The sequence below is a fragment of the Trichosurus vulpecula genome, chromosome 5 (genome assembly GCF_011100635.1).
Source record: "Trichosurus vulpecula isolate mTriVul1 chromosome 5, mTriVul1.pri, whole genome shotgun sequence".
In the NCBI taxonomy this organism is placed as follows: Eukaryota; Metazoa; Chordata; class Mammalia; order Diprotodontia; family Phalangeridae; genus Trichosurus; species Trichosurus vulpecula.
Genome location: NC_050577.1, coordinates 260,480,069 through 260,490,148, shown reverse-complemented (window position 1 = coordinate 260,490,148; position 10,080 = coordinate 260,480,069). Strand labels below are relative to the sequence as shown.

Below are 10,080 nucleotides of genomic sequence, written 5' to 3'. Positions count from 1 at the left end.
TATGCTCCACCGCTGCAGGGTCCTGACTGTTACAATCTAAACAGGCGACACCTGGCCCCTACAATCTACATGGGATGGGGTGGGGATGTTTTCAACCACAGAACTCATATCCAACACCCAGGAACAAGAGACTGTTATGGTCATGGATCCTGGGAAACCAAACTCCTTAGGCTTACAATGGATAAGCAACAGCAACAGGCAAAAATCATTCCTCAAAGGGACAATCGTGCTTCTCAAAATCCACTCTAGGCATTCCTCTAATCGGTTGACCTAGGCTTTCCCGTAGTTAGTGTTGGTCACTTGTACCTATAACATCCTTTTTTCCTTTTTTTTTTTTCACTAAGAACCTGCGTGTTTATATGGTTAGGATCCAGGTTACTTGGGAGGGATGAAACGTGAGGAGTGGGTGGCTCCAATACCCAGCCAGCCATGTTTCACAGGCTTGTAGGTGATAGAGAGTTCACCCAGGTGTGTCCGATCATCTCAGGCTTAATTTCTACCTGATTGAAGGTCTTGCTGTTATAGACGCCCACCATATTTCCCACCATCTCGGGCAGGATAATCATGTCTCAAAGGTGTGTCTTCACTACTTCTGGCTTTTCCATGGGGGGCGCCTCCTTCTTGGCCTTCCTCAGACGCTTCAGGAGGGGATGCTGTTTGCGCTGCAGACCCCTGCTGAGTCACCAATGCTGCCGAGCCCCGTACAACTACATGAGCTGTTCACAGGACAAGTCCAGTAGCTGATCCAGGTCCATGGCAGTAGGTGAACTTCTGGAAGGTTCGCTTCTTCTTCTGCTTCACTTCCGCCATCTTGTCTGCTGTCAGGAAAAGATCAATCTCGATCGCATCCTTTTTTTTTTTCAATGTATTTATTTTTAGTTTTCAACATTCACTTCCATAAGGTTTTGAGTTCCAAATTTTTTCCCCTTCCCTCCTCTCTCTCCACCCCAAGACAGTGTGCAATCTGATATAGTCGCTGCATGTACTTTCATATTAAAAATATTTTCACATTGGTCATGTTGTAAAGAAGAATAAGAAACAATTGGAGGAACCACGAGAAAGAAGAAAAAAGAGAAAGTAAATGATATGCTTTAATCTGCATTCAGACTCCATAGTTTGCCTTTAAACTCTTGATTCTAGACCCTCATCTTCTTCTACTGCATTTTCTGCTTCATCTGTCTTGCTCAAATTCACAACTGAAAGCCAAAACCACAGGTAGGGAACCTGCAGCCTTGTGGCCACGTGTGGCCCTCTATGTCCTCAAGTGCAGCCCTTTGACTGAATTCAAACTTCATAGAACAAATTCCTTTAGTTAAAAAAAAAAAAAAAAAAAAAAGATTTGTTCTGTAAAACTTGGACTCAGTCAAAAGGCTGCACCTGAGGACCTTGAAGGCCACATGTGGCCTTGAGGAAGCAGGGTTCCCACCCAGAGCCTAAACCAAATGACTGGGCTACTTCAGAGTTACTCCATGTAAATCTTCTCTGTGCTTGTTCAGCTTTCACAGTCTAAGGGATTTCACCCCAAGGCAATGGGAAAACAACCCATTTCATTAAGACTCTCTTTCTTCAGTCTACAGATTGAGACAAGCCAAAGATTCCTATTCTGCCAGCATAACTTCATCTTAACATGTATTTCTTTGCCAGAGAAAGCTACAGAAATAAAGCAGGGTCATGTTCAGATACATGGCCTGGAAGCACCATGGCAGAATATAGTTGATCAAGAGATTAATTTATACAAAGATCCTACTGTCAACCTACATGTAACTGATAAGCAAATCTTCTGAGGTTTCCAGGTCTCTTTTATATATCTAGAGTACTACCAGGCAGTCATTACTTTAATATTTATGGTGCTTTGATTTTTCTAAAATATTTGCCAACTTTCTAAGACTAAGTTGTAGAGAAGGTTCTAACCTACCTTAGTAAAACATATCTAAGCATTCCCTATACCAATGAAATTTTAGGTCTAGTCCCCATCAAATAGATAGATAGATAAATGAATAGAGAGAAATAATAGATTAAGTTAAATATAAAATGAGATACTGACATATGGATAGTGTGATATTCACAATGACTCAGTTATTAGTATACCCATTTCACAGATGAGATGAGGCAAATCTGTTATTTTCCATTAAAAAAAAAACCTAAATGACAACATAGAGCTAACAGTGGAAGGGGTATATGATGGTTATCAACAGATTCCTACAGAGCTATTAGATGGCTATAAATTGTAGCATAAATGTATATATTATCCTAAGACCATCATGCAAAAAATATCCATTAAAGGAGTGTTGATCATGTTGATGTACCTTACTGACATAATTCTATGTAATCTCCTCTTCTATATTCACAGTAGCATTGACTAGCACTGCTCCTGGCATGTAGCAGAAGCTTGAAAAATGTTTGTGGGAAAAAAATAATTAAAACTTTATGTTATGAAAGATAAAGAAAACACTTGCCATGCCAAAAAGATAAGAAGACAGTTCACTATTTTCCTTTATAGAGATCTGAGTGCGCTGGTGCAAAATGCTGCATGTAATATCAGACTTTTTCTCAGTATTTCAATTTTACCTATTCTTTTTCTCTTCTTCTTCTTTTTTCTTTTTTTTAAAAATATTTTTATAAAGGAGGAGAAGGAAGAAAAACTCAGGCTCAAATATTGGCAATATGAAAAAATATGAAAAATAACTTCATATCCTATTCCACTGATCCACACCTCTGTTTCTTAGCCAGTACCAGGTAGTTTTGATGACTGCTGCTCTGTAGTACAGTTTAATATCTGGTACGGCTAGGCCACCTTCTCTAGCATTTCTTTTCATTAATATCCTAGATATTCTAGACCTCTTGTTTTTCCAGATGAATTTTGTTATAATTTTGTCCAGCTCAGTAAAATAATTTTTGGTAGTTCGATTGGTATGGCACTGAATAGATAGATTAATTTAGGTAAAATTGACATTTTTATTATATTAGCTCGGCCTAACCATGAGCAACTGATATTTTTCCATTTATTCAGATCTGACTTTATTCGTGTGAAAAGTGTTTCATAGTTTCTCTTTCTATTCTTTCCTGCTCGCTTCTGTTAGTTATACATTAAAATGCTGATGATTTATGGGTTTATTTTAAACCTTGCAACTTTGCTAAAGTTGCAAGAGTACCTTTTTACTTGACTCTCTGGGATTCTCTAAGTATACCATCATAGCATCTACAAAGCGTGATAGTTTTGTTTCCTCCTTGCTTATTCCTTCAATTTCTTTTTCAATTTCTTTTTTTCTTGTCTTATTTTTATAGCAAGCATTTCTAATACTATATTGAACAATAGTGATGATAATGGACATCATGTTTCAACTCTGATCTTATTCGGAAGACTTCTAGCTTATACCCATTGCAGATAATGGTTGCAATTGGTTTTAGATAAGCGTGTTTTTTTTTTTTAAGGCTCCATTTATTCCTGTGCTTTCTAATAATTTTAAAATAGGAATTGGGCGTTTTGTCAAAGGCCTTTTGCATTGAGGTAATGATATAATTTTTGTTATCCATGTGGTCAATTATGCTTATAGTTTTCCTAATATTGGACCAGCCCCTGCATTCATTGTATAAATCTCACCTGGTTATAATGTATGATCTTTGTGATATTTTGCTGTAATCTCTCTTCTCTTGTTTTATTTAAAATTTTTGAATCAATATTCATTATGGAAATTGGCTATAGATTTCTTTCTCTTTCTTTGTTTCCCCTGGTTTAGGTATTAAAACCAAGTTTGTGTCAAAAAAGGATTTTGGTTAGACTCCTTTATCTATTTTTAAATAGTTTACATAGAACTGAGAAGAATTATTCTTTAAAAATTTGTTAGAATTCACTTGTAAATACATCTGTTGCTGAGGGCATTTTTCATAGGGAGTTAATTTCATTTTTCTAGGATAGGGTCATTTAAACTCTCTATTTCCCATTTTGATAATCTGGGCAATTTTTATTTTTTTTGTGGTAAATATTCATTCATTTCACTTAGGCTATTAGTTTTATTGACCTATAATTTGGCAAAATAACTCTAGTAATTGCTTTAATTTAATCTTCCTTGAGGGTATATTCACTCTTTTCATTTTTATACTAGTTAACTACTTTCTTTTTCTTTCTTTTTTTTTCCTAGAAATTTTTTTTCTTTCTTTTTTAAATCAAAGTAGTCAAAGGTTTATATATATGTATATGTTTATATGTATGTATGTAGTATGTGTATTTTCCCCATACAACTAGATACCATTTTTATTTATTAGTTCAATGATTGTTTTTATTCTTTCAACTTTATTAATCTCTTTTAATTTTCAAGATTTTTATTTTAGTGCTTAATAGGCATTTTTAATTTGTTATTTTTTCTAGTTCACTTTTCAATTTCATGCCTGTTCTCCCCCCCCCCCCCTTCTCATTGATGTAAGCATATAGAGACATAACATTTCCCCTAAGTACTGCTTTGGCTACATGATACACATCTTAGTATCTTATCTTGTCTTTATTTTTAATGAAATTATTGTTTCTGTGATTTCTTCTGTGATCCACTTATTGTTTAAGATTAGATCATTAAGTTTTCAAGTAATTTTAATCTACACTCCCAGAGCCCTTACTTAAATGTAATTTTATTGCATTATTTTTAATGTTCATTTAATATTTCTTCTTTTCTACATTTGTTTGTGAAGTTGAATGCCCTAATATATACTCAGGGTTTGTTTTTTTGTTACTATTGTTGTTGTTGTTTATTTGTTTGTTTGGTTGGTTTTTTTTGTGATGGTGTGAGCTGAGGAAAAGGTATACTCTTTTGTAGTTTCATTTAATTTTTCTCTAGAGGTCTTTTCTCAAATTCTCTTTTTCTCCTAAGCTTCTTATTTATTTCATGGCTAGATTTTTCAAGTTCTGAGAGGGGAAAGTTTAGGTCCCCCACTAGCATGGTGTTACTATTTCCTTCTTTAACTCATTTAACTTTTCCTTTAAGAATTTGTATGCTGGGGGAGGCAGAGCCAAAACGGTGGTTGAAAAGCAGGGACTTGCCTAGGGCTCTCCCCCATGACCCTCCAAACACGGATAAAAAAAAAATGGTTCTGAACAAATTCTAGAACTGCAGAACCCATGAAATAGCAGAGGGAGGCAGGGCTCCAAACCAGGACAGCCTGGATGGTCACTGGGTAAGGTCTGTCCCACACGGAGATGGGAACAGAGTGGAGCAGAACCCAGCATGGGCTGCACCCAGACCAACCAGACCAGGAGCCAGGCAGAACAGGCCCTAGCACCCGGAATCAGTGAGCTGTGGCAGATACCAAAATTCTCAACCCACAAACACCAAGGACAACAGAGAATGTTAGTGGGAAAAGCTACTGGGACAGAGTGAAAGGTGTTCCCTTTTCAGTCACCACCCTGGGGGCAATGGAAGACGTGCAGCTACAGAACCACAGCTGCAGTTGCTTCTGGCCCCTGGCCCATCTGGTGGGAGGAATTAAGTGGCAGATCTGAGTGGGAGTGCAGAGCCAGCTTAACATCTGAGTTGCAGTCCGGGTTGGCAGTTCTTGAGGGAGGAGTAGTGCTGGTGTGGCAGAGCTTTCTGTGAGAAATAGCTCTGAAAACCACAGCTCAGACCCTCAAGCTTGGAACAAAGTAGTCTGTACTCTACAAGCAGTCATACCTCGATGAAAAACTCAAGGGTCAAGTAGTTGGCTGGGAACATGGCCAGGCAGAGAAAATGGACTCAGAGTCAGACTCAGACTTTGAAATCTTTCTTTTATGACAAAGAAGACCAAAACATACAGCCAGAAGAAGTCAACAAAGTCAAAGAGCCTATATAAATGGTCTCAGGCCAGGGAAGAGCTCAAAAAGGATTTGGAAAAGCAAGTTAGAGAAGTAGAGGAAAAATTGGGAAAAGAAATGATAATGATAAGCAGAAACTATGAAAAACAAGTCAATGACTTGCTAAAGGAGACCCCCAAAATACTGAAAAAATATTGAAGAAAACAACACCTTAAAAAATTGACTAACTCAAATGACACAAGAGCTCCAAAAAGCCAATGAGGAGAAGAAAGCCTTGAAAGGCAGAATTGCCAAATGGAAAAGGAGGTCCAAAAGACCACTGAAGAAAATACTACCTTAAAAAGTAGATTGAAGCAAGTGGAAGCTAGTGACTTTATGAGAACTCAAGATGTTATAAAACAGAACCAAAGGAATGAAAAAATGGAAGACAATGTGAAATATCTCATTGGAAAAACCACTGACCTGGAAAATAGATCCAGGACAGATAATTTAAAAATTATGGGACTACCTTAAAGCCATAATCAAAAAAGAGCCTAGATATCATCTTTCAAGGAATTATCAAGGAGAATTGCCCTGATATTCTAGAGCCAGAGGGTAAAATAAAAATTGAAAGAATCCACCAATTGCCTTCTGAAAAAGATCCCAAAACGAAAACTCCCAGGAATATTGTCGCCAAATTCCAGAGCTCCCAGATGTAGCCAGAATGGACTTTGTTTTCTTTGAATGACTCAGCTTGCCTCATTGAGCTTCCCTGGATGCTGGGGCTTGCTCTTGCGGGGCAGGACCAGAGCTTCCTGTGTGATGAGTCGTGGCACTGGCTGAGGGGAGGTGTGTTAACGTGGTCTACGCTGGGGGAGGGGCCAAGTCAAGAACCAATCAGCCCTGGTCGTTCAGGCGGCGCTTGATGATGTCAAAAACTCTATAAGAGGGGAGAGGACAGCTTGAAGATCCTCCTTTCCTTTTCCGGTTGGAGCCAGAGATGCCTACAGCCGAAGCTGAGCTGCCGGTAGCAGAGCTGACTAGAGGCTAGTGGGTAATCTTCTTACCGTAGAGGGGAAGCATGTATACGATTTTGCCTTATACCATCTCGCTTCTCTGTGGCCTCCTATTTACAAGGAGAAAATACTGCAAGCAGCCAGAAAGAAACAACTTGAGTATTGTGGAAACAATCAGAATAACACGAGATCTAGCATCTTCTACATTAAGTGATCGTGGGGCTTAGAATACGATATTCCAGAGTTAATGGAGCTAGGATTAAAACCAAGAATCACCTACCCAGCAAAACTGAGTATCATGCTCCAAGGCAAAATATGGACTTCCAATAAAATAGAGGACTTTCAAGCTTTCTCAGTGAAAAGACCAGAGCTGAAAAGAAAATGTGACTTTCAAACATAAGAAACAAGAGAAGCATGAAAAGGTAAACAAGAAAGAGATATCACAAGGGACTTACTAAAGTTGAACTGTTTTGTTTACATTCCTACATGGAAAGATGATGTGTGTAATTCATGAGACCTCAGTATTAGGGTAGCTGAAGGGAATATACATATATACATACATACATACATATATGTGTGTATATGTATGTATACATATGTATATATGTATATATGTGTGTGTATACCTATATACACATATACATACATATATATATATACATATATATACATATACATATATATATATACACACATATATAGACAGAGGGCACAGGGTGAGTTGAATATGAATATGATATCTAAAAAAGTGAAATCAAATTAAGGGATGAGAGAGGAATATATTGAGGAGGGAGAAAGGGAGAGATAGAATGGGGTGAATTATCTCACATAAAAGTGGCAAGAAATAGCAATTCTGTTGGGAGGGAAGAGGGGGCAGGTAAGGGGGAATGAGTGAATCTTGCTCTCATCAGATTTGACCAGAGGAGGAAATAACATGCACACTCAATTGGGTATCTTACCCCACAAGAAAGAAGGAGGAAGGAGATAAAAAAGGGTAGATGATAGAAGGGAGGGCAGATAGGGGGAGGAGGTAATCAGAAACAAACACTTTCGAAAAGGGACAGTGTCAAGGGAGAAAATAAGATAAAGGGGGATCCGATAGAAAGGATCCAAATATAGTTAGTTTTTCACAACATGAGTATCATGGAAGAGTTTTGCATAATGATACACGTGTGGCCTATGTTGAATTGCTTGCCTTCTTAGGGAGGGTGGGTGGGGAGGAAAAAGGGGAGAGAATTTGGAACTCAAAGTTTCTAAAGAAGATGTTCAAAAAAAAGTTTTTGCATGCAACTAGGAAATAAGATATACAGGCAATGGGGCAAAAACATCCCTTTTTCTCTACAAGAAAATAAGGGAAGAGGGGGTTGGGGGGAATGGGGTGACAGAAGGGAGGGCTGACTGGGGAACGGGACAATCAGAATATATGCCATCTTGGAGTGGGGGGGGAGGGTAGAAATGGGGAGAAAATTTGTAATTCAAACTCTTTTGAAAATGAATGCTGAAAACTAAAAATATTAAATAAATAAATAAATAAATAATGATTTAAACAAAAAAAAATTGGTTGCTATGCCATTCAGTGTGTACATGTTTAGTATTGATATTATTTCATTGTCTATGGTACATTTTTGTAAAAGGTACTACACCTGATTATTTCTCTTAAATAGGTCTATTTTTACTCTTGCTTTTCCTCAAATCATCATTTTTACCCTTGCCTTTTTTACTTCATCTGATGCACAATTGATTCTGCTGTGACCCTTCATTTTAATTCTGTATGTGTCTATCCGTTTCAAATGTGTTTCTGGTAAACAACATATTGTAGGATTCTGGCTTGTAATCCATTTTGCTATCTACTTCTGCTTTATAGGTGTGCTCATCCCAGGTATGATTATCACACTTTTCCTCCATCCTATTTTCTTCTATTTATCCTTATCTCATTTTTTTATTCCATCCCTCCTCCAAAGTCTATTTCCTTCTGACCATTCCTTCCTCCTATTTATTTATAGCCAGTTTCTCTTGTCCCCTTGTCCTTTTACTTCCCAGCAGGATGAGATAGATTTCTAAACTCTACTGAATGTGTATTTAATATATATTCTTCCCTCTGAACTGATTCCAATGAGACTAAGGTTCAAGCATTGCTCTCCAACTCCCTATTTTATCCTCAATTGTAAAAGCTTGTGCTCGTGCACATCTTTTATGTGAGAAAATTTCCCCCATTTTCCTCTCCCTTCCCCCTTCTCCCAATGCATCCCTCTTTCACATCCTTCATTTTTTTGATATGATCCCAATATAATTGACTCACTCTTATGCCCTCTGTGTAGACTCCTTTTTACCACTCTAATAATTATAAAGTTTTTAGAAGTTTTATGTTTCATATTCCCATGTAAGGATGGAAACACTTAAATATAGCTGAGTCTCATGATTTTTCTTTCATGTTTACCTTTTTATGCTTCTTTTGAGCCTTGTATTTGAATGTCAAAATTTCTATTCAGCCCGGTCTTTTCATCATGGCTATTGGAAATTCCTCTATTTCATTAAATGACCATTTTTCCATCTGAATGATTATACTCAGCTTTGCTGAGTAGGTTATTTTTGGTTGCAATCCTATGTTTTGTGTCCTCCAGAATATCATATTCTAATCCCTCTGTTTCTTTAACATGGAAGCTACTTACTCTTGTGTGATCATGACTGTAGTTCTATGATATTTAAATGGCTTCTTTCTAGCTACTTGCAATAGTCCCTCCTTTATCTGGGAGCTCTGAGACTTAGCTAAAATATTCCTCAGAGTTTTGATTCTGGAAATCTTTCTCAGGAGATGATCAGTGGATTCTTTTCAATTTCAATTTTGCCCCCTCATTCTAAGATATCAGAACAATTTTCTGCCATCTTATTAAGATAATGACCATTGCTCATCTCATCAAAATATTTGGGAACTCTGATATTGACTTGTAAATTATTTACTATATTGGCTAGATTTCTGTCTTACATATTTTCGACAAATATACCTTCTATTTCTTCATTTTCACCATTGATTAAAAAAAATTCAAGAGAACAAGACTGAGGACAAAGCCTTAATGACACCACCCAAGATTGATAAAAATATCATTCAGCACTTTGGGAAGAGCCTGTTTTATCCACTATGAATCCACCTAAGCTATTCTAGCATCTATCTCTCTAGTATGATTTCTACATCAATATGACCAGAAACTGCAAAATGTCACCTATGGAGAAGATAAATTTCTGGGGCTGTGCTTATACAGCACTGGCCCTGTCCTGCTCAACATTTTTATCAATGATTTTGATAAAAGC

At 37.3% G+C, this 10,080-nt stretch overlaps 1 pseudogene; it reads right to left on the bottom strand.

The window, feature by feature from the left end:
• Positions 1 to 375: 375 nt before the first annotated feature.
• On the bottom strand, positions 376 to 810 carry LOC118849541 (annotated as a pseudogene).
• Between the last annotated feature and the right edge of the window lie 9,270 nt (positions 811 to 10,080).